This window comes from Enhydra lutris, unplaced genomic scaffold (assembly GCF_002288905.1).
Source record: "Enhydra lutris kenyoni isolate GAN:26980312 unplaced genomic scaffold, ASM228890v2 scaffoldscaffold12, whole genome shotgun sequence".
NCBI lineage: Eukaryota > Metazoa > Chordata > Mammalia > Carnivora > Mustelidae > Enhydra > Enhydra lutris.
The window spans coordinates 47,810,970-47,833,577 of record NW_019154096.1 but is presented as its reverse complement, the minus strand read 5'-3'; the positions used below and the strand labels follow the sequence as shown (position 1 = coordinate 47,833,577).

The 22,608-nt window shown below is 37.8% G+C and overlaps 1 protein-coding gene and 1 pseudogene across 1 annotated transcript in view; both read right to left on the bottom strand.

The window, feature by feature from the left end:
• LOC111144923 (TBC1 domain family member 12) overlaps positions 1-22,608 on the bottom strand; it is a 102,391-nt gene that overhangs the window by 72,151 nt on the left and 7,632 nt on the right. The gene's annotated exons all lie outside the window — the stretch shown is intronic.
• Positions 21,999-22,603, bottom strand: LOC111144925 (annotated as a pseudogene).

Here is a 22,608-nt window from a genome sequence, read left to right as displayed (position 1 = left end):
AAGTGGGTGGCTCGGTTGGTTAAGCGACTGCCTTCAGCTCAGGTCATGGTCCTGGAGTCCCCAGATCGAGTCCCACATTGGGCTCCCTGCTTGGCAGGGAGTCTGCTTCTCCCTCTGACTTTCCCCCTCTTGTTCTCTCTCTCTCTCCCTCATTCTCTCCCTCTCAAATAAATAAATAAAATCTTTAAAAAAAAAAAATCAGTTCTTCCCAAATTCATCTAAAGATTCTGCACAACTCCAATCATAAGCTCAACAAGGTTTTTTTTTTTTTCTTAAGATTTTATTTATGTGAAACAGACAGCACAAGCAGGGGAGGGGCAGAGGGAGAGGGAGAGAGAGAAGCAGACTCCCCACTGAGCAAGGAACTCAACATGGGGCTCAAACCCAGAGCCTTGGGTTCATGACCTGAGCGGAAGGCAGACACTAACTGACTGAGCCACCTAGGCGCCCCTAAACAAGGTTTTTGAAGATCTTGAAAATTTATACTGAAGAGTGGACTAAAAATAGCCACAACACTTTAAGGGGCGGGGGGGAGGTAAAGGGGAGCTTGGGTGGCTCAGTGGGTTAAGCCTCTGCCTTCAGCTCAGGTCATGATCTCAGGGTCCTGGGATAGAGCCCCACATCAAGCTCTCTGCTCAGCAGGGAGTCTGCTTCCCCTTCTCTCTCTCTGCCTGCCTCTCTGCCTACTTGTGATCTCCATCTGTCAAATAAATAAATAAAATATTTTAAAGAAAAAAAAAGTAAAGCTGAGTCCCCCTACCAAAGATTACCAAGTTTACTACAACCAGTTTTTGTTTTGTTTTGTTTTGTTTTTTAGGATTTTATTTATTTATTTGAGAGAGAGAGAGCACTACCAGGCAGAGAGGCAGCGGGAGAAGAAGTAGGCTCCCCGCAGAGCACAGAACCCAAAGCTGAGCCCGATACCAGGACCTGGAGATCATAACCCAAGCTGAAGTCAAATGCTTAACCAACGGAGCCACCCAGGTGCCCCCAAAACCACTGTTTTTAAGACAGCATGGTAATGGCCCAGGGATGAAAAAATTGATCATCAGAAAAACAATGCACAACTTAGAAACACACAAAAGCATAAATGGAAACAGAGGTGGCACTGCAATCAATGACAACAGACAGATCATTAAAAAAGTGACGCTAGGGGGCTCCTGGGTCTCTCAGTTGGTTGAGTGTCCAACTCTTAAACTCAGCTCAGGTTTTGATCTCAGGTCTTGAGTTTGAGACCTGCATTGGGCTCCACAATGGGCACGGATCTAACTTTTTTTTTTTTTAAGTATAAAAAAAAATGATGTTGGGACCTTTGGCTATCAATGCAGGGGAAATGAAACTGGATCCCTACCATATGTAACAGTCAGTTCCCAGTGGATTAAATAGTTAGATCTGAATAGTAAACTTCCAAAGCTTTAGAAAGAAATACAAGAGAATTTTTAAATAAGTTCATAGCAGTGAAGAATCTAAAAACAATACCTAGAAGCACTATCATTTTTTAAACTTAATTAAATCACAACATTAAAATTAACTACTTGTTTACAAGGGGCAGTATAGAAAAAGAAAGTAAAAAGACACAAATCTGGGGTGCCCGGGTGGTTCAGTCTGTTAAGTGACCACCTTCGGTGGGTCATGATCCCAGGGTCCTGGGATGGAGTACCACACTGGCCTCCTATCTCAGCAGGGAGTCTGCTTCTCCCTCTCCCTCTCCCTCTGCCCCTTCCCCCTGCTTGTATGCACACTCTCTCAAATAAATAAATAAAATCTTAAAACACACACACACCCAAATCTGGAGCAGAAACTATAACACAAGTAAATGACAAAAGATTAGCATATAGAAAATATAAAGAACTCCAACTATCATTTTCATAAGTGACAAACTGTCTGATAAAAACAATGAAAACTATTAAAAAGTATTGCACAGGGGCGCCCGGGTGGTTCAGTCATTAAGTGTTTGCCTTCGGCTCAGGTCATGATCCCAGAGTCCTAGGATGGAGCCTCGCATCAGGCTTCCTGCTCTCCGCGGGGAGCCTGCTTCTCCCTCTCCCATTCCCCCTGCTAGTGTTCCCTCTCTCACTGTCTCTCTGTCAAAAAATAAATAAAATCTTAAAAAAATATATTGCACAAAGAAGCCAAACAAATGGCAAATAAAGAAATCCATCAGAAGATATTTAGCCTCATTCGTAATTAGTGAGCCCACAAACTAAAAGCAGAATAACATTTTATTTACACAGGATTGGCAAAAACCAAGAAATCTGATGTCACCAGATTTGGAGGGAGAAGAAAGCTGCTAGGAATTGATAATAGTGTGATCACACATCAGTTTCTAGCTCATGAAGCTGAACATTTGCATCTAGTGATTATACTTTTAGCCACATACTCTAGAGAAAATTCTGGACATGTGCATTAGAAGACACATTTAAGAACATTCAAGGAACACTATTCAAAAGAGCAAAAATCCTAAACAGTCTAATAATCCACTGGCAGAAGAATAGAAAACTTAAATTGTGGCATGTTACTGAATGTAATATTGTTCCTCAATGAACACAAACCAAAGTTACAACCATCAATATGGATGAATCTTAAAAACAATGCTGAAGGGCGCCTGGGTGGCTCAGTGGGTTAAGCCTCTGCCTTCAGCTCTGGCCCTGATCTCAGAGTCCTGGGATCGAGCCCCGCATCGGGCTCTCTGCTCAGTGGGGAGCCTGCTTCCCCCCTCTCTCTGCCTGCCTCTCTGCCTACGTGTGATCTCTCTTTCTCTGTAAAATAAAAAAATCTTTTAAAAAAATGCTGAGTTTTAAAAACAAACAAAAATGAAAGATGCAGAAGAGTACACACCGTATACCATTTTTACAAAGCTCTAAAATAATATAAAATAATAAGAAAAACATTCTGGCAAAAGTAGTGCTTAAATCATTAAATGAATTCAGGTTAGTTGCTACCTCTTAGTGGGGGAAAGGATAGTATGATACTCATAGGTATAATTTCAATAGTATTGATAATGTTCTATTTCTGAGACTGGGCAAAGGGTTCACCAATGCATACTATGCCTCATAATTCATGTATCTGTTACAGATTTTCTTCTGTATGTGTCCAAAAAAATATTAGTTTTTATTGTTATGTAAACCTAACATCCCAACTGGAACTCCCTTATAACTGGAGAGCATGATATAAATAAAGGATTGCATATTCTGAATCCACCACTGGGGAGCTATAAAGTTAGCCTTTTCCTACATAGTGATGGATATCCATTTTTGCTACAAGCTTAGGTATACTTATTTGAGCCAAAGTTGACAGACATTTCAGATTTTAAGTACTCTTCCTATGATCAATTCACATCTCTATATAAATTTGTCTCAATCATCAAACTGAGGTTGTTACGGGTCAGAAGACTTCATGCTAACAATTAGCTCTTGGCGGGGGAGGAGAAAGAAGTGTACAATGAACAATAAGTTTGATTTTTACAACTACCACCAATTCTAATCATTGACCAGAATCAGATCTTTCACTCAAATCTAAGAACCCCATAAATCACTTGCCCCTCACAATGTATAAACAAGGTAGTTTTATGATGGGGAAAAAAATAGCATTTCATTCTCTATCCGAGAAATACAGAATTATGCATATAATTAAAGCTAACATAAAAATAGAAGAGGTTATGCAGGTTTTTCAAACACAGTGAAATATAGTTTCAAATAATGTGACCTGGCAGAGAATACAGACATAGAAGCAGAAAGAGGAGACCACAAGCATAAGATGCAGTTATACCAAGTGAGAGTAATAATCACAGATCAGAAAAATCTCCAGGCGCAGAGCATTACAGAGAGCTCTTGGGTGGGGGTGGGGGGTGTCGTCATTGTAATCTACGATTTTTACCAATGATCAAGGTACTGTAATCACTACCAAATACATTCTCATATGAAAAACTAGCAGCTATACATAGTAATACTGTGCATCGGGCCACCTATAAGTTATAGAACTCTTTATAAACCACAGTCAGCATGCCAAATAAACATGGATCTTTTCACAAAGACCATTGGAAATTATCCTGCATCATAAAAGGCCTGTTAAGATGTGGGTTTACATCTGAAATTAATTTGTGAGGATATTTTAGATTTCCAAAATTGATGTCAAGGAATACTAACATCTTAAACCAAACAATACTTTCTATGGATGTAGTTTCTGAAGAATCTTGATATGACTGGAAAGGAAAAAAGCAAAATAAATGTATAACCTCCACAATAGAGAAAGTCTGGTTTCAACATTTTTATAGTATAATATCACAATGATAATAAGTTCAGCATAAAGTTTAAATTTTAATTAAATCATTAAAACAAGTCAAAACCAAATACCTTAAGCTTACATATCCAATAAACTTTGGTTACTTCAAGAAATTTCCATAAAAGAAATATAAGCCAACAGGTATCCAATTGCTAAGAAAGGCCACCAGATAATGTTTCACATTAATTTCTTATGCCACTAAGAAATTTTGGATTAGGTTTTCAAGTTATCCCCTGCCACAGAAACTGTATATAATGCGACTAAAAGGCATACATCTGCAACAAAAAGTAATTTTAAGATATTATTACAAATATATGAAATTGTATTAAAATAATACAAATCAAATGGGTTCTACTAGTCAGTCTAGGAAGAGTACCACTCTATTAAGTCTTAAGGGAAAACATAACAAAAAAGGTACATTAATAGTTCAAAAATATGTCATATGCTGTCATTCTTCCTATACCCCATCCCTCGTCCCCTAATCCACTATCAGAGGACTGGTGAAATTAAGGTCTCAGTGCAAATAAATTCGTGGGACCAGATTCCTCCTCACCACCTTTTCTTTTTCTCCTTGCCACCTTTTCAAAGTGAACACACACACACACAGTTCCCTTTTTTCTGTCCCCCTTAAATATCCCCTTTAAATTTCTTAAAGTCCACACTAAAGGTTCTTAGCAAAACCAACCAAACATGTTCAAGCACCCATATACAAAAAAGAGGAGACAGTTCCTCCTCTCCGGATTTCAGAGGTAGAGCTTGACCGTACGAATGAGAATTATATGGCAGTGTTAGGAGGAAAAGGTCACTCCTGGCTTCTTCCTGCTCCCTTATTCATCTCCTCTACCTGAGGGGTTAAATTTTGGTAGACAAACATGCTGCCTAACAGCAGAGAAGATACAGTTTGCTCTGCTTCCCTAATAATACAAGGTTAGGCTTCCTCTGTACCCCTCTGTCTCCGACCCCCTAAAGAAAGACCTGCTATGCTAGTGACTAGCTAGGTATATAGGGAAGTTTTAGAAGTCACGTTGCAGCCAAAGGCATGTCTTTCAATCCAGATGTCATCAGCATAAAGTTGATGTTTTCAGGCCCCATTCGTCTGTGTCCTATTCTTTTTTATACTGATTCCAAACTCAGATGGGCTGATAAAAAAGTATTATTTACTGGTTCTCCCCAAACTCCAAAAGTCAAGTTTTTAGAAGTTGAAAGCATCTTATTACTTCAGATAAACTGGAGATATTAAAAACTATTTTTCTAGTTTGGGTGTTTGGGTTTTTGTTTTTTTTTCCATTTTGTGACAACATCTTGTCTAGAGAATAGGAAATGGTAGTGGCAATCCATCTTCTCTCCACTAAGTTCATTCTCTACCCCCTATCAACACTGTGCTCACACACACAACTATCTACACACACAGAGACATAAACACACCATCTTCCATTCTCTCCTCTAATCTGTGTCCGGTCTTTTTAGCAAAAAGAAATAAGAAAATCTGTTGTACCAGCTAAGAAACAGCACTAGGTGAGAAGTAGCAGTTCAATGTTTCCACATCACTGAAAACACACACACAAAAGAGGCACACCAAGAAAAAAACTGATGTGGGGGTTAAAAGAGAAAAAAAAAGGGCCTAGCCCTTCTTCTCAGTGGCTTTTATAATAAAGGTTGGTGAATGATTCTTGCTTATTAGTACTAATATTTGCTTCACGTATCTGTGTATCTGTGTCCGTTTCATTTTTCTAAGATTTCATGTCTTTTACCACACAAAAAGAGTTACATATGATAAAACAATCAGACCACTTGCCTATTACACCATATTAAAGGATAAAGCTAACCAAAAAGGGGCAAAACTTACACCATGATTCCTAAAGTAGAAGAAACTCCAGGGCTTCAGTCTTCAAGAACTGGCAAACCCATAAACATGACAAAACCATGTAAATTCTGAGACAAAACCATGTAAATTCCATAGTTTCTCAGACTATGGAATTTGACACAGAAAACTGGAACTACCTAAATTTTCAATCTTCTGTCAATAACGTCAACTCCGGGGGGGTTCGGGGGAGGAAATCATTCTTTTTGCCTAACATTTATACCTATATGATTATTTTAATTTTTTAGATTAAATTCTAATCATCACTGAAATACATAAAAAGGGGTTAGAATGCTTTTCCAAACAGTTAAGAATCCAACTTCAATCAAAAGTAAAATCAGTTAAAAAACAAAACAAAACTAGAAATCATGACCTGATCTTAGAACTCCATCTCAGTAGAAACTGGACTGCTGAAAACACATGAACTTCCTGGACTTTGTACTTAAGTTTCTCCGAAGCATAATAGAAAGCCAAAAAGAAAACATTATCTAGTGATCATGGAATGCCACAGTTGACTACATAATTAATTCAAAGAAGTAGAAGTACTGTCTCTTTAAAATTCAGTACTTTGGCTACCCTTGAGTATTTTGGATTAAAGATCTGGCATGAAGATTACTTACATTCTTTCCAAACCTCAATCATTTTTCACTTGAAAAAGACTTTCAGCTGACTATATGCAAAAAAAGTACTTTTTCTGCCAGATAACTAAGGCTTTTTTTAATTCCAAGAATTTTCTTTTTCAGGCTTTTTCTGTATCTCTTTATTGTTATTGTAAAAATTGTAAAAATAAAAAAATACATAATTTTTATTTAACATACACTGCTAAACTAACCTACCTATTCTCAGAGATTGGAACTATCTTAAAAAGGACAGAATTCATATCATTTACTCTGTCAAGAAAAAACAACACACAATTTCAAGGCTGAAGGTAAAGGTTATACGGAGGACATGGGGAGATGGAGGAGAAGTGAGTTGGGAGAAACTGGAGGAGGAGAGGAACCATGAGAGTCTGGACTCAGAAACAAACTGAGGGTTTTGGAGGGGAGGGAAGTGGGAGGTTGCGTGAGCCTGGTGGTGGGTATTATGGAGGGCACGGATTGCATGGAGCACTGGGCGTGGTGCATAAACAATGAATTCTGGAACACTGAAAAGAAATTTTAAAAAATAAATTAAAAATTTTAAAAAAGAAAGTAAAGGTTATAATTTTGGGGGGTTATTGTTAAATATTTTAGAGTTTCCAGGAACTCAGAGGGTAACCAGGTCAAAGGTTCTTCATCATGAATCAATGAACCTACATGAATGAGCTAGAGGAGGTCCACAAGCCTCCTCAAACTACATGCAAATTTGAAGTAAATGATGTGCTTACAGAAATTTTTTTGGGGCAGTTGTCTATAGCTTCCATCAAATTCTCAAAGTATTCAATGTGTACCTGCCACCACATCGGGAAAACCTATAAAATCACTTGCCAAAGTCACATCACTAGAGACCGGAGTCAGGTCTCTTGAACAGCTAGATCCTCTTCTTCCAACCACACTTAATTTGTTCATGTCCTTCACAGAACGATTAACATGTCAGAGCTTTTTAACTATTCCTATTCCCTTTGATTCTACATATTGCCGAAATGCTTTTTAAAAATACACATTATTTTTTTCTTCCTCCTATGTTCATGTCAATAAGTCACCTTATGGTATATCTTATTTCTTGTTTTAAGCAAATATTTATTTTTATTAAGTAATCTGTACACCCAACATGGGGCTCAAACACATGACCCCAAGATCAAGAGTGGCATGCTCTACCAACTGAGCCAGCCATAATAGGTTTTGGGCAGGATCTTACTAAGAGAGATCTTTTTATTCTTTTGTTGCACAGGCAAAACATAACAGAATACAATTAAGGGGGAAAGAAAAAATTAAAAAATATATTTGCTTTTGTGCTACATACTAATTATACATCTTGAATGCTTCATGAAGAAAATCTCCATCTCTCTATACCTTATGTAGTACCTAACACATTCAGAAGAAAGATAGAAACCACCAGAAGAAAAGAGGAAGAATATAAGAAAGCACTTTTAGAAAGAGAACATAAACAGTAACAAGGAACAACACATTAGCAAAATATGAGAAAGGTATTTCACCAGGAGGTAAGCTATCTTTTAACCTAAAAGAAATTTAGGAAAGGAACGCAAGATAATGACTGATGATGATAAGTAAAGCTAATCACGTTTGTGAATACATTTCTATTTATGCCTCTTGCATTAAAAAAAAGAAATTATGTTAGTGTTTTTCTTTATAATAAAAGTAAAATATATTCATATATATTTAATCTTCAATAATGGACACAGGGTTTCTTTTTGAAGTGATAAAAATGTTCAAAACTGACTGTGGCAATGGTCACACAATTCTGTGAATAAACTAAAACCCACGGAATTGTATACTTTAAGTGGATCAGTTATATAGTATGTGAATTATACCTCAATAAAGCATTATTTAAGTGAAAAAATTAAAAAGTGACAATATTTAAAAATAAAAGCAAAAAGAAAAGTGCAGTTTATCCCAGGAATGCAAGGCTTATTCAGTATTTGAAAGTCAATCAATGTTATCTACCATATTAGCAGCCTAAAGAAAAACCACATGATCATATCAACTGATACACTGACAATATCCTAAATCCATTCTTGACAAAAAAAAAAAAAAAAAAAAAAAAAAACAAAAACAAAAAAAAAAACACAAGAAATTAGGAATAGAATGGAAGTTTCTTAGTCTGATTAAGGGCCTCTTAAAATACACACACACACACACACACACACACACACACACACACACACACACACCCTAATATTAACATCATACTAAACTATGAAAGATTAAATATTTTGGAGATTAGAACAAAATAAAAATATCCACTCTCATCGCTCCCACTCAAAATCATACTGAAAGTCCTAGCCAGTGCAATAAAATAAGTCAGTCTTGCAGACTGAGAAGGAAAAAGAAATAAAAGTTTCCCTATTTGTATAAACCATTATCATCTACATAAACAATCCCATGGGATCCATAAAAAATCTCCTAGAACTAATAGACATTTAGTTTGATTGCAGGATATGAGGCAAACATCAATCATATTTCTATATACTAGCAATTAATAACTGGAAACTAAAATTTTTAAAAGTGTATCATTTACAGTATCTCCAATATTAAGTATTCACATATAAACATAGAACATGAGCAGAATGCATATGCTGAAAAATACAAAATACTGATGAAGGAAATCAAACAAGACCAAAGTAAATGGAGACACCTACTGTATTCAAGGAACAGAAAATTAAACATACTAAAAATGTCAATTCTTCCTAAGTTAATAAAGATTATCTGTAGATACAGACAAGCTAATTCTAAAATTTATATGAAAAGGCAAAGGAAGTAAAATGGCCAAAACGATTTTGAAAATTTATTTAGTTATCTTCTGCACTTGAATATAAGCTCTACGATGTTATCACTGTATTGGACTGTGAGATCTGTGTTCATCCTTGTATCCTTAGTGCTGCACTTACACACATGAATGAAAGTTTACTCATTTGGGGAGCAACAGAGAAAAAAAAAATAACTTCTATTCCTAGTTGTCTTAGTCCATTTAGGATGCCATAACAAAATACTATAGATTTGGTGGCTTATAAACAACAGAAGCTTATTTCCCACAGTTCTCGAAGCTGGCAAGTCAAAGATCAAGGCACTGGCCATTTCAGTGTCTGGTGAGAGCCTCCTTCCTGTTCATAGACTTTTGATTTTATCCTCACATGGTGGAAGGGATGAGAGAGCTTTCCAAGCCCTCTTTCAGAAGGGCATTAATCCCATTCATGTGGATGGGCTTCACTTGACCCAAGAACCTCCCAAAGTCTCCAACTCCAAATATTATCACACTGGAGATTAGGTTTCCAACATATGATGGAGGAGTACATGACAAAGATTCAGTCCTACAGCATTAGTCTAATGGAGCGGCACAGGCTAGTGAACCATTATTTTTATGAATCCTCTCTAAGAGCCACTTCTTGCATCATTCTCTTCTAATACTTCTCACTTTCTATCTTAATATACTGATCTGAATGCAACTTTTAAGCTATAAATGCACTGTGAACAGGACTGTAGAGCATTAACAATGCCCTGCATATAAGCTATGTAAAACACTCAGTAAATACTTTTTAAACTAACATGAAATGAAAAGTGGCTGTTTTTCTTTTGATGTGCAGTTCTACAAGTTTATCCCATGTACAGATCTGCATAACGACCACCACAACTGAGGTATACAACAGTTCCATCACCCCCAGAAAATCCATCATGTTACCTCTTTGTAATCATCCTCTCCCCTAACTCCTGTAAAGCACTGGAATAAACCTGAAGATAAACTTACAAGCCAGACTCAGTGCCAGAGAAGTAAATTTTGCCCCCCCTCCACCATCTCATGCTGCCTGCTAGTATCACATCATAGCATTTCAATTTATGTCTGCAATGTGATCATTGCTGACTTCACCAGAAAGGCTTTATTCTAGATCCTTCCTTGGAATATAGCTGTGTGTTCAAATATGCTTGCTGAATGAACAAGGTGGGGGGGGTCCAGACAAACTGAAATTAGGAGAATGTTAAACAACTCATTCTGGCTAGAATAAACTACAAAGTACAAAGAAAGAATATATTTCATTTCCTTGTCCTCAAACCCTCAATAGTCCCTAATCCTGAAGGAAATTTTTTAATTCTTTAACCTAGTATTAAAAGCTCTTCACAACTTGAACCCAAATAATCTGTCCGACATTAGTTCCTACTACTCTTGCCACAACTTAGAGAAATATACGTGACTTTAGCATACCTGCAACCCACTCCCACTTCTTTGTCCATTTGTTCCAATTCCTACTGAAGCAGCAGCCCAATGTGGCTGCATTTATATCTTATGGCCTTGCCTTTGGAACAAATTAATTCATAGGCTGAGACAATCAGGTTCCCAGGATTTTTTTTTTTTTCTTTTTTGGTGGGCGGCAAAGCAAGGTTTATTGAGTGCTAGCAAAGTGATAGTACAAAGCTCCCAAGGGCAACCAAAGGGGCTGCCCCCCACTTACTTTTTTTGGTGGGTTTTTTGTTTTTTGTTCTTTTGTTTTTTTTTTGTCCCAGGATTTTTAAATAGGAAACTTGGAGACTAAGTCAGTTGAGAACTAGTAGATGCTTGAACTGATAAATCAGGTAGAGCTGGGAGAGCTTTATAGGGCTTTTGCAGGTGGAAACCATGCATTGAACAATCAGAAGACAGAAAGATGAGAAAAACCATCTCTTGAAAAGTGGAGAACTGTTCCAGGCAATCTACAGCCCAGGTATATTTCATTCTCTATTTTCAAAATATCTACAAGATGCCTCTTACATGCCTACAATAAACCTTCCTTCCTCTAAGGTAGCTTAGGTGGGCTTCTGTTCCTTACAGTTATGGACACTAACCCTTACATAGTATTAGCCAAACTTTATATCCTTTCCACACATTCTGTACTTTCCTGCCTCTACGCTCTATATACACATTTTATTTCCCCCTTTTAAAATATAAACTAAGTTGGTAACACATGGTTAGAACTGTGATATAGCCAATCTAAAGATTTTACTTATTTGAGAGAGAGTGTGTGCGTACCTACAAGCAGGGGGAGGGGCAGACGGAGAGGGAAAGAGACAGAATCTCAAGTAGAGTCCACACTGAGCCTGGGAGCCCCACGTAGGACTCGATCTCATGACCCTGAAATCACGACCTGAGCCAAAATCAAGAATCAGATGCTTAACTGACTGAGCCACCCAGGCACCCCAAATATAGCCAATCTAAAAAGCTCCTACTTTTGTCCATCAAATGATACTACCAAAAAGTATAAAGATAAGCCACAGAATAGGAGAACCTATTTCCAAATCATGTAACTGATAAAGGGCCAGTATTCAGAATATATAAAGAACTCTCATAACTCAACAAAGATACAAACAAAGGGTGCCTGGGTGGCTCAGGTATAAAGCATCTGCCTGAGGCTCAGGTCATGATCCCAGGGTCCTGGGATGGAGTCTCACATGGGGATCCCTGCTCAGTGGGAAGCCTGCTTCTCCCTCTCCCATTCCCCCTGCTTGTGTTCCCTCTCTTGCTGTCTCTCTCTCTGTCAAATAAATAAAATCGTTTAAAACACACACACACACAAAGATACAGACAGCCCAATTAAAAATGGACAAAAGATATGAATAAACATTTCTCCAAAAAGGATAAACAAATTATCTAACAAGCACATGAAAAGATACTCAACATCATTAGTCATTAGGTAAACTCAAATTAAGACCACAGTGAGCTACTACTCCATACCCACTAGGATGGCTATAACTAGGGGGGGAAAAAAAGGGAAAATTATAGGTGTTGAAGTGGATATACAAAAAGTATAATCTTTGTACATTGCTGGGGGGAATGTAAAATGGTGCAAGTACTGTGGAAAATAACTGGTGGTTCCTTAATAAGTTAAACATTATCATATGATCTAACAATACCACTCCTAGACATAACACCCAAAAAACTTGAGGAGCATTAAAAAAAAAAAAAAAAACTTGTACACAAATATTCATAGCAGCAGTATTCATAAAATCCAAAAGGTGAAAACAACACAAATAAATGCCTGTCAATGGATAAGTGGATTAAAAAATGTGCTATATTCACACAATGGAATACTATTTAGCCATCAAAAGCAGAACAATACTGGTATATGCCACGACATGGACGAACCTTGAAAACTTCATGCCAAGTGAAAGAAGACACAAAAGGCCATGCATTGTATGATTTCATTTACACAAAATATCCAGACTATGCAAACCCACCGAAACAGGACACAGATAGTGATTGTCAGGGTCTTGGGGGCAGAGCGGAGTACAGTGACTGCTAATGGGAATGGAGGTTCCTTTTGGAGTAATGAAATGTCTTGGAACTAGACAGTGGTGATGACTATAAACACAACAAATGCAGTAAATGTCACTAATGGTAAATTTTATATGTATTTTAACATAATAAAAAATGTTAACAGGTTTCTAAAACTGAACTTCCAATTATCAATTTTTAAAATATAGTCACCGGTTTAAGACTAGACCTACATCTTTAAGTAGTAATAAGTATGCCAAACCAAAAACCATACCGAAACCACACATCTTTGTAAAGAACTATTTTAAGGTAATTCACTTTTTTTTTTTTTCTGGCAATGTTTGGAACTAAATATACTACACAGAAAACTAAATCCACTGGTTAAGGCTTTTAAAACAATATACAAAAATGACTGTATATCAAAAGCTGTTTTAAGTGTTATCAAATCTAAAATGAAGGCTAATATTTTAAATTATTAAAAATTTTGGTGATGGCAAACAAGTGTTATTTAGTATAGATTTCTAAGAATGAATAAGAATATACAAAATGACAAAAGATGAATGTGTTTGCTATTAATAAAGGATCAAAAATATAATACAGAGTATAAGAAAAAGCCAGATACATCTACTTCTACTGAAATTGAAAATTGTTTGCTAATCAGGTAAGCTGAAGAAGCAGCACCTATGGAGCCTCCTTAAGTCTCTCTCTCCCTGTCCCTCTGCCCTCCCCTCCAAGTGCATGTGCACACATCCTCTCTCCCTCTCTCTCAAAAAAAAAAAAAAGAAAAGTTAAAGAAAACTACTTATTTTCCAAGTGGAAAAAGCATAAAGGATATTTCAAAACTTACATCATTAAGGCAACATTTACTATACAGAGTTCAACATTTCTTTTACATTATAACACTGCCAGTTACAGATGCTATATTATAGATTTTCCTATTATCTATATGAAAGTTAGTCCTTTAGGAGCACCTGGGTGGTGCAGTCTGTCAAGTTACTGACTCTTGGTTTTGGCTCGTGATCTCAGGGTGATGAGATCTAGCCCTGTGTTGGACTCGGTGCTGAGCTTGGAGTCTGCATGGGATTCTCTTTCCTTCTCCCTCTGCCCCTTCTGCTTGCACACTCAGGTGCATGCACTCCTTCTCTAAATAAATAAATCTTAAAAAAAAAAAAAAGTCCTTTAAACATGGACTGTTTTTGCAAACACAGTGGTAAGTAAGAAGAGTTTTAGGCTCCACCAAAATTAAACTGATAGAGCCAGATCTACCCAAGATGACCAAATTTAAGGGTGGCAGACACCAAGTCTCTGATCTTATTTAATCCTTTAAAAGAATATGAAGGTGAAATCATTTATGCCCGTTTGTACAAACCACAGCTATTTACATATTATGTCTAACTACTTGCCTGGGGATAAATCTATTATACCTAAGATATTATTTAAAGTACTTACTATAGTTAATGTACAACTTTAGTTGGCTTCCCAATGTGTTTCAGCTTTGATCTCCTCCAGCGTTGTTTTTCAGTCCTTACTTTGGCCCAAAGGATTTCTCTTCTACAGAAACATCTCCCCAAAGACAGGTACCAAAATACTTTGAGAAATGATACTATTAAAGTAAAAAGTGGAGAGCCTCCCAAAGTGACCATTTCAAAGGTTCCAGACATTTAGCTATATTACATTCTTGTACCTTTTTAAAGCTGTAACCCAATAAATCTTTGTTTTCCTATTACATATAAGGACCTACGCTTTTATGCAGAAACAAAATAGACATGTTCTTTATCTCCAGGGAGTTTGGAAGTCTCGATATTTTGTCTTTACCTCAAACAATCCCTGAAATGGCTGAGGGTATACTGCCAGCACCCACTTTTATGAAGCAATGTACAGAACATGTGCATTGAATGTAAAGACTTGATTGTACAATAACTTAACACTCTAAGGGTTTTCCCGGAGGTTGTTTTCCTTCTGATTCATGAGAGCAAAACAACCAGCCTAACAGCTATTCTGGCTCCTCCCCCCCGCCCATCAAACTCCTTACAGAACATGGTAGACATAATTTTTCACATGACTCTCCATTTTCATGTCATCCCACTTCCCTCAAAACAAAAATCAGATTCAAGGTTTTCTTCCACCAAAGCTTCACAAAAAGACATCTGGTATAAGCATAAGTCACTCAATTTGTTAGGGATGCCTTCTAACAAGGATTGAATTTAATGTTATTTACATCAACTACCAGATATCACACTTTAATAAAGAGACTGACAAGCATGCATAAACTACCACAGTGCACCAAACCCTAATTTCACAAGTCCCAAATCAATCTGCCACAAGAGTCATTATTCTGAAATACAATTCTGAGGGGTGCCTGGGTGGCTCAGTCAGTTAGGCATCAGACCCTTGATCTAAGCTCAAGTCTTGATCTCGGGGTCATGAGCTCATGTCCCACATTGGGCTTCATTCTGGGTGTGAAGCCTACCTACATTAAAAAAAATAACTAAATATGGGTGCCTGGGTGGCTCAGTGGGTTAAGCCGCTGCCTTCGGCTCGGGTCGTGATCTCAGGGTCCTGGGATCGAGTCCCGCGTCAGGCTCTCTGCTCGGCAGGGAGCCTGCTTCCCTTCCTCTCTCTCTGCCTGCCTCTCTGCCTACTTGTGATCTCTGTCTGTCAAATAAATAAATAAAATCTTTAAAAAAAAAAAAAAAAACAAATAAAAGCAATTCTGAGCATGCTTCCCTTGTTTTCAGAGCCCATCAGGGGAACCTGGGGGGGGGGGGGGCTCGATCAGTTAAGTGTCTGCCTTCAGCTCAGGTCATGATCCCAGATTCCTGGGATCCAGCCCAGCCTGAGGTTCAGGGAGTCAGCCCCCCGCCCCCGCTTGTGCTCGCTCTAATAAGTTGTATCTTTTAAAATTTAAAAAAAAAAAAAGCCCATCAAACATCCTGGATGGAATCAGTTTAAAATTGCTTAGTTCTGTCATGCAAACTCCCTCACAATTTAACTTCAACATTTTTGACACCCTGCCTCACCTGCCCCAAGGGCAGTTATACTGCAGTCCCAAGTGCTGTGCTATTTTCATGCATAAATTCTGCACATACTGTTGTGTGCCTGTATGGTCTTCAGTCAGCCTCACTCAGCCCTCTTGCAGAGCACGGAGCACAATGCCAGCTTCAATCCCAGGAACTGAGCAGAAGGCCAATGGTTAACCAGTGAGCCACCAGGCACTCTGGGTCAGTCAGCCTCATTCCTATCCCAACTGTTCTCATTGGTAAAATCTTGTATAATAGTAATCAAGTAATACAGCATAAGTACTGATTCATGTGACTCCCCCATCCAAAGTTTAATGCTATTTAATTTTCTTACTGTTTAATATTATTTAATTTCCTTAGTGCCTCATATACATAATAGGGCTCAAAAGCATGTGTCGAATAAAGAGATGGTAAAGAAAATTGCAAACTAACTCAATAAGAACGGAGTATGCTTAGGTCAGAAGGCCCAAAAACAAAAAGAGGCTCAGAAGCAATCTTTAAATTTCTGAAGGGTGATTATGTTAAAAAACAAAAACAAAACAAAACAAAACAAAACAAAGACAACATAACTTGTTCTTTGCTGCTCTAAAGGGCAAATTAGGACCAGAAACATTACAAAGAGATACACTGTTTTCCACATAAAAAAACTTCTAACAATTATTATTTCCTCAATAGGCTACCTTGAGGAAACTGACCTCCCTGTTAGAGAAAGAACTCAAGCAGAGGCTAAACAATATCCATCAGGTGCCCAAACTCTAAGAATAAAGAGGCAAACACACTTAGCTCTATGGTGGTGCTGGTTGTTACTGGTTTGTTTTGTTGACCTTTTGCTCAGGCCTGACCTAAAAGTACTTCTTGAACTGATGGCATGCACGATAGAACTTATCTTGCAGTAGCATATTTGAAATCCCTCCAGTGATCAAGGTGTTGTGATATTTCCATTAAATAGACAACTAAATCAAAAGATTGTACTTTGGTGGTCTCTTAGAACAAAACAATCTTATCTCCTCATTAAATATACAGTTATTATTTTATTTGGGAAAATATAATAGTGGTTATCTTCTTAAATTGTTCCCAGTGTTTTTTTTTTAAATATTGTATTTACTTGACAGAGAGAGATCACAAGTAGGCAGAGAGGCGGGCAGAGAGAGAGGGGGAAGCAGGCTCCCTGCTGAGCAGAGAGCAAGATGCAGGCTCCATCCTAGAACCCTGAGATCATGACCAGAGCTGAAGGCAGAGGCTTAACCCACTGAGCCACCCAGGTGCACCTATTCTCAGTTATTTGTATGCCCCATTTTGAAACTTAATTTCTGTCCTAGGTATCTTAACAGTATTAATGCATTTCTGGGAGTATATCACAAAGATGGCCATTATTCTCTGGTTATATGTTCAATTATTGTATTGTTTACCTTTATATAAAAATTATTTATCAAAAATGTTATTAGTTGGGGCACCTGGGTGGCTCAGTGGGTTAAAGCCTCTGCCTCAGCTCAGGTCATGATCCCAGAGTCCTGGGATCGAGCCCCGCATCGGGGCTCTCTGTGCAGCAGGGAGCCTGCTTCCTCCTCTCTCTCTCTCTGCCTACTTGTAATCTCTGCCTGTCAAATAAATAAATAAAATCTTTTAAAAAAATGTTATTAGTCTTTGATATCAAATTTTGGTTCCCAACACCCAGTTCTGAATCACAACAAATCTGTCTTCCAAACAACACCCAGGATTTAAATCTCTTCAATCCTAGGTAGTACCATGAGGTTAAAAAGTCAGTCCAACGGGGTTGTCAAGGGCCATGTAATTAAAAAAAAAAAAAAAAGGCATTACATTTTATCACTTATGTTTTAAAAACCTACATTTTATCACTCTTAAGTTGAGACCTTTCACTGACTTAAAATTTCATTAGTTTATTTCAGAACTTAAATTTAAAACTACACAACATATCTTCCTGGTAATGAGAAATTAATTTTCTCCTTATGGGTGAGAGGGATTTTAATTGTTTGCTAGGTTCACAATGGTGCTTATAAAAAATTTTCCTTAATAACTGAATCTCAAGGAAGAACACACTGCATAAAACACTGCTTTTTAATATCTGTGTCTATCATACTAGCACCTAAACTTTTAGAACCTAAATTAAACCATATATATAGAGGCTACTTTACATTATATACATTACATCATGTATACACCATAAATATTAACCTACTGTATATTATATATATTATAGGATACACACACACACACACACACACACACACACACACACATTCGTACATATACACACACACATACATACCTGTCATTAAAAAATATTTCTGCTGTACAATATGACTTCTGAAGAGGCCATGAGAGGCTGGGGACATTAGGGAAGTTAGGAGGGAGGCATAGCAGACATATTTAAGGAGGCAACAAGTTGCCAGAAACCTCTACAAGGGTACTGAGGTAAGCAGGGCAGAAAAATAAATATGCAGATAATCTGTAGCAATACTCTGAAGCCTAGCAGCCAAAGTACAGAGCTAACTTCCAACTAACATGTATTCTCCTCAGCAATTTTTCTCTGTAGAAATGTCTTCAAACTCATTCTCTTAACAGCTTTTCCTGTCTGTAACTGTAACTTCACACTCTCTAATTTTAACTTTTTCCTTACCACCTTAACTGGAATAGTATGGAAACAACTACTATCCTTAGTAGTTTTATATTTCCTGTCCTGCTTTTCAAAAGCAAATAATAAGAGCATTTTCTAAAGACAAGGAAATGCACCCTCCCCTCAAGCCTCTAGCCCTGCTCATACCATGATTTTAGCCCATTGAGACATATATTATTAGACTTCTGACCTACAGAACTATCAGGTAATAAATTTCTATTTTTTAAGCCAAAAAAAGGTGAGCATTTTCTGTTCTTCTTACAAAAAAATTTTAAATTTATAGTCTCTGAATACCTTTTTCTTAGGGCAATAAAAGTATTTCCCCTACTTAACTAGAGGAGGACTACAAACAGTCTAGATGAAAACCAGATTTGGAAACTGTAAATAATTCCCAATGTATGATGGGTAGTTACACATTACGGTATTTGGGAAAATACGAGAAAATAGCACATAATTTGATTTCAAAACTATCACGTTCAGTTCCAAACTCAGAATGTTTTAATCTCTGTGGGGTTAGAAACAGGCAGATGGAAATATTTTCTAGCCAATAATGTATCCCAAAATAAAATTCAAATTAAAAAGAAAGTGAAAAGCCAAATTCAAGGGTAAATTTAAACACATTACTAAGTTCACTTTCAAACTAGCTCTAACTAGGAGCATAACTTGTAGCTTGGTTTCCTAAGGTAAACTTCTCTTAATTGCAGGAAAGAGCCTGCTGAAAACCCAGACAGTCACATAGGTTTCCCTCTCTTTCTTCTTTTGGCCACAGAAATAAGAAGTCCAAGAAAGGCTGAAGCAGCAAATTCTACAGGGGAATAAGCCATGTGCAATCTGCAGGATTTTTTCTTAAAGGCACGGAAAAGAGTTACAACTAGCAGCAGAAGGAAGCAAAATTAACACCTTCTTTGATAAGCTATAAATAAGGACAGTTAGGTCTCCACGTAAAAGAGATCTGAGTAAGATTTTGAAAGTTAAAACTTTTCACAGAACAGGCAAGCATGGCTATCTACACAGCATAAAATGAAAGTAAAAGACCCTTCCCACCGGGCACCTGGGTGGCTCAGTGCGTTAAAGCCTCTGCCTTTAGCTTGGGTCACGATCCCAGGTCCCGGGATCGAGCCCCGCATTGAGCCCCGAGTCAGGCTCTCTGCTCGGCGGGGAGCCTGCTTGCTCCTCCTCTCTCTCTCCGCCTGCCTCTCTGCCTACTTGTGATCTCTGCAAATAAATAAATAAAATTAAAAAAAAAAAAGACCCTTCCCACTAAAAAAAGGAAACTACGATTTAATCAGGCAGAGATAACTTCTCAACCTAGTGAAAGTTAGCAAAATACTTACACATTTGTATTTACCCCTGTTCTCTACCATACCTGTACTTATACTCACCAATTACAGGGCTTACATATGACCCAATTTTATTTTATTTTATTAACATATAATGTATTATTTGCTTCAGGGGTACTGGTCTGTGAGCCATCAGTCTTACACAACTCACAGCACTCACCATAGCACATACCCTCCCCAATGTCCATAACCCAGCCACCCTATCTCCCTCCCACCCCCCAGCAACCCTCAGTTTGTTTCCTGAGATTAAGAGTCTCTTATGGTTTGTCTCCCTCCCAGGTCCCATCTTGTTTCATTTTTTCCCCCTCCCTACCCGCCAGGACCTCCTGCCCTGCTTCTCAAATTCCTTATATCAGAGAGATCAGATGATAATTGATATGACCCAATTTTAAATCAATAAGGTAATATGAGTTGTAAATGCATGTTGTACCTTCTTCCAGTTATTATCTGAGGAAACCTATCAACAATAATTTCAGTAATTACAGTCTGGGAACCACCTGCAACAGAATCACTAGGGAGTCCTTGTTAAATAAATACTTGGTTTCCTGCTGGGCCCCACCCAAGATCTAGTGAATCAAAAACAGAGTGGGGGAGCTCAAGAAATCCCCATTCTTAACAATCTCCTCCCTCCAGGTAATTTTAAACACTAAAGTTTAAGAATTATTGTAATAGGACACAAGGAACTTATCCATCAGAACTACCTGGGGACAACTCAGGGTAGATAGCAGAGTTCCTAGGAAAATAAACTGCCTCAAAAAGGACTGACTTTCCCCTTCCCAATATGCTTGGAGATGGGTAACAGATGTGTCACCTCAAAATCTCCAAATGTTTCCACTCTTCCCAAAGCTTTCCCACAACAACATACTAACTTTGAAATGTATGAGTGAGCCAAGTTAAACATTTCATGAACTTAAACTAAAAATCTGGCTTTGCCTGTCTGTAAAGTTCCTTAAAACAAAAGATACAAATATTTTAATCCATCTCAACATTCCCCCCTTTCAGGTCCTTCTCAGATCTGCTTTTTAGTCAAAGTTTCAAGACTTCTGGAAATTTTAGATCATAATGTTACAGTCGATTTTAATCCCCATACAATCCCAAATACCAATTATGTTTAAAAGTCTACTATACAAATTGTGAAATGTTTCTTCAGGTAGTACACAAAAAAATCCATTCATCTCTTCCTTTCTTTAAACCAATGGATGTCAGTGATGAAGCTGGGGAAGGGACTACAGCTGTCATACTGAAGTCTGAATAAGAACATCTGAACCTTCGCTGTATGTCAAATAAGAAATACAACACACTTAGACCATTATCTCATGGACAGTCTCATGAGGTGGGTATCGCCATTATCCTTACTTTATGGATGAGTTGCCTAAGAACTAGATGGGTCAAGTAACTTGTGCAGAATTATACAGCAAGATAAGCTAATTCAAACCAAGGCAGTCTAACTCCAGGGCCGGCACTTTTAACACCAAACTATCCTGTATTTTGATATGCCATCTGCCTAAAGCAAGTTCCCTGAATCTAACAAGGTAGGAGTTGTGGATTCTGGAGAATCTCATTTTTTAAAATGTGCTTTTAGGTGATTCTGAAGTATAACAAAAGCTTGGAATTACTGTACTAGGCTATTAGTTCACCAAAGTGGAACACTGGCAACCTCTGAGATAGAACTCATGGTCCGGAAGTTAAGGTCTCAAATTCCACTGCACTGATTAACTAGAATTTACTTACCTTATTTTCTCTCCTACTCCAAAGAAATTAAAAGGAAAAAAGTCCAGAATTTTCTAATTAGAGCTGCTGGTCTATACTACCCATATGTAAGAAACTAAACAAAGATTATTGATGTTCAGCATTATTCTGGGGCAGAGTTAGACCTTTACTAAAAGAAATGTGCAATGTAGAATTTATTTTTTTTTTCCATGAATGCATTTTATTTGCACATTTTATTTATTTGTATTACATCCCTAGAAAAAGAATCCCAGGATTTTCCCTCCTATGTTATTTCGACTTCCTTCCTCATGGTCCCTGATGCAAGCTGAGGTTGTCAGTACAGTGAAATCAAACTGGGAGAACTGGAGCCCGTGATTCTGCCATTTTTCTAGATCTTTGAGTTGTACATCAAATCTGGGGCTGATTATTCCTCACTTGTTTAACCTGCCCATGAGGTTCACAACAATTTTCCGTGCTCTGTGATCATCAATGATTTCAAATTTGACTATCGGGGGCACCTGGGTGGCTCAGTGGGTTAAAGCCTCTGCCTTCTGCTCAAGTCATGATCCCAGGGTCCTGGGAACGAGGCCCGCATTGGGCTTTCTGCTCTGGAGAGAGCCTGCTTCCCTTCCTCTCTCTCTGCCTGTCTCTCTGCCTACTTGTGATCTCTGTCTGTCAAATAAATAAATAAAAAATCTTTAAAAAAATTTTTTGACTCTCAGTATAATGATGCTGCATCAACACAGTTAGAAACTGGATGACAACTTGGAGCATGGCGTGTAAGAACCTGGAGTTTGCCTCTCTTTTCAGCATTGTTAACGCTCTCGAGAGCATCTGCCAGGACATTCACGTGCACCATTATGG